Source organism: Lolium rigidum, chromosome 4 (genome assembly GCF_022539505.1).
Source record: "Lolium rigidum isolate FL_2022 chromosome 4, APGP_CSIRO_Lrig_0.1, whole genome shotgun sequence".
NCBI lineage: Eukaryota > Viridiplantae > Streptophyta > Magnoliopsida > Poales > Poaceae > Lolium > Lolium rigidum.
In genome coordinates this window covers 110,237,209-110,239,889 of record NC_061511.1, presented here as the reverse complement: position 1 = coordinate 110,239,889, position 2,681 = coordinate 110,237,209, and the positions used below count along the sequence as shown (strand labels likewise).

General features: G+C 49.7%; 1 long non-coding RNA gene across 1 annotated transcript; it reads right to left on the bottom strand.

The window, feature by feature from the left end:
- Positions 1–427: 427 nt before the first annotated feature.
- On the bottom strand, positions 428–1,514 carry LOC124650417. The gene is made up of 2 exons (XR_006986989.1): positions 752–1,514; positions 428–612 (listed from the first exon to the last, which is right to left on the bottom strand). It is a non-coding gene; the product is annotated as an uncharacterized LOC124650417 (long non-coding RNA).
- Positions 1,515–2,681: the final 1,167 nt, after the last annotated feature.

Below are 2,681 nucleotides of genomic sequence, written 5' to 3'. Positions count from 1 at the left end.
ACATGGGGAGCCCGATGAATCACTTCAGAGTTGTACTAATCATCCTGAACTACCACTCCCTTTCTTTATAAACTTATGAACATAGCTAGTGTAAAGAAATCAGAACTGCTCACAGAACTGCTGAACTGGTTGCAGAACAGGTAAAGAAATCAGAAATATGAAAAAGATTAGTAGTAAAAGGAGATGAGAAAGGTCCACAAAAAAATGGAACAATGAGATGAATTGACATAATAATATAATAAACCTGTTTCATCATTGCAACACATCTATGCAGCCTGCTGCAAACAAGACCTTAGTGCTTTTTCCGGTGGGGCCTGTATATAACTATTGGCTTGGTTAACGAAAAATATTTATAAGAAGAAAGTGAAATTACATGCCTGTTTAATCAATGCCACAAATAATATTCCAGAAAAAATAGATTCGTCAGTGGTAGAAATAAATTTCACTGCCTATTTATTCAATCATGATGTGGATTTTACGACAAATCTTCATGACCGGTTGTAAACCGGTTCCTCTCTCAGAATTGACATAAAAAAATTCAAGCATGTGGTGAAGATGATCAAAACCTGAGGTGGATTTTGCATAGAAACTGACAAACAACCTGTACAAGATCTCCAACAAATAGTACAGACTAATGAGAATCTCAAATCACAACTCAGCTTTCTATGCATGTTCTCTCAACTGTGGAAAAAAAAAATCAAAACCTGCAATACATAACGATGGAGCCTGCACAGAAACTCAAGACCCTCACCTGGTCACCTGGATGAGAGACTACGTGGGTAATGAAGAATTGTTGAGCTTCCTACCGTCGAGGAGCATACCTTACTTTAGAATCTGCAAAGGTACATGAAACCTCTGTACAAATTAAAGATTAGAACAGAGAGCAAGTCCCCTCATCGATTTTCCAGTCTACTAATTGTAATCAGTAAATAAAAATTCACCATTATAGCTGCATCTGATAGATCAATTTGTGCTTGGACTAATAAAAAATTCCCAAATGGCACTGGTGTGATATGCAACGCATTGGGGAAAATTGACTAATCTGAAGAACCCAATAAGACGATAGACTAAAATAATACGGAGTAGAAGAATTAATAGTACAAAAGAACATACCTCATCTAGTTGAGCTGCAAGGTCGATGGCCGACTTCCGAATGTTGTGTCGATGTGCCCGGATCTACATCGAGGCGTCGCTGCACAAACGCAATTGCAGGGGATAGTGCTGGTCTGGGCGATCTGGGTGCTGGGCACGGGCGCTTCTACGACTTGTGGTGCGTGCGCCGACGACCTGTGTACGTCTCCTTGGTCCGAGGGCTGCGGCCGATCCTGATACTCTGGCTTGTTCGTAGCTCCACGTCCGGGGGCGAGAATGGCCGTGCAAGGGGAGGCAAGGGAGCGCCGTCGATCTACTCTTCGCAAAATCCTATGCTAGACGGGGCAAGGAGGGAGGCCGTGCTTCAATTTTACACGAGAGCAGAGCATACCCACGGCGGGGCACTTGAGTCTGGAGGAAATGCATAAGAGCATCTCCACTCGTCCCCCGACGAGGCCCCCGGCGAGCGTTTTTTCCATCCGGACGGCGTAATTCGGCCCAGTCGCGCCCCCGGTTCCTCGTTTTCGTCCGGATTTGGGCCTAAATCCATCCGGCGATTCCACACACCCCCCGGCCCCCGGGGAGCTCTCGGGGACTCCGGACGAGTGAAAAGCGGGGAAGGGCCCGATCTGTCGGTGACTCGACGCACGAACCCCACCGCCACGTCGCTCAAAATCTCCCCCACCCCTCGTATCTCTCTCGCCGCCGGCACCACCCCGCCGGCTTGTTGCCCGGATTGCGCCGCCACTCCTTCCCCACCTGCCTATATTCCGTCGTGTTTGGACGACGGTCTATCTGGCTGCTCTTCCGCCGGCCTGTTTTCCGGCCTGCTTGCTCGTCGTCGCTCGCGGCTCGGGTTGCCTCGACCACGCCCGTCAGGTGTTCGTCCATTTGCCTCGCCGGCCATGGACTCGGACGAAGAGGAGGCTCTACAATGCACCAGCTGCTGCAAGATGATCTGGTGGAGCACATATGAAGGCTCCGAGGCAACGCCAACGCCGACGCCAACTAGTCTGTCTTAATTTGTTTGAAAAATTGTGAAATTGTGTGCTTCATTTGTTTCAGCACTTGTTAAACATTGTATCGTTATCGCCGAATTTGTTTCAGCAATTCTCGTCCTCTTGTTTGCCGAACTTGTTAAATTTTATGTTGAATTTGTTTGAAATATGTCAAATGGTCGAGGTTGGGGGTTTCCTGCCGGGGGGACGGCTGGAACTTCGGCGCTCCCCACGCCAAATCTTCATCCAATCCGGACGAAAATTTCGCCGGATTTGGACGTGGGGAGCGCCAACGAGTGGGGATGCTCTAACCCACACTGGTGGAAAAAGGGCCTTTGGTCGCGGTTCGCAACTGCCATTAGTCGCGGTTGCGCAACCGCGACCAAAGTAGCGCGACTAAAGCCCCCCCCCCCCCTTTAGTCGCGGTCGCTTACGAACCGCGACTAAAGGCCCGTCCACGTGGGCGCCAGGCGACCGTCGGGGCGGAGGCCCTTTAGTCGCGGTTCTTCTGGCCGACCGCGACTAAAGGCTGCCGCAGGTTTAGGGTTTTAGGCCCCCCCTAAACCTGCCCCCCCCTAAACCTATTTTCTG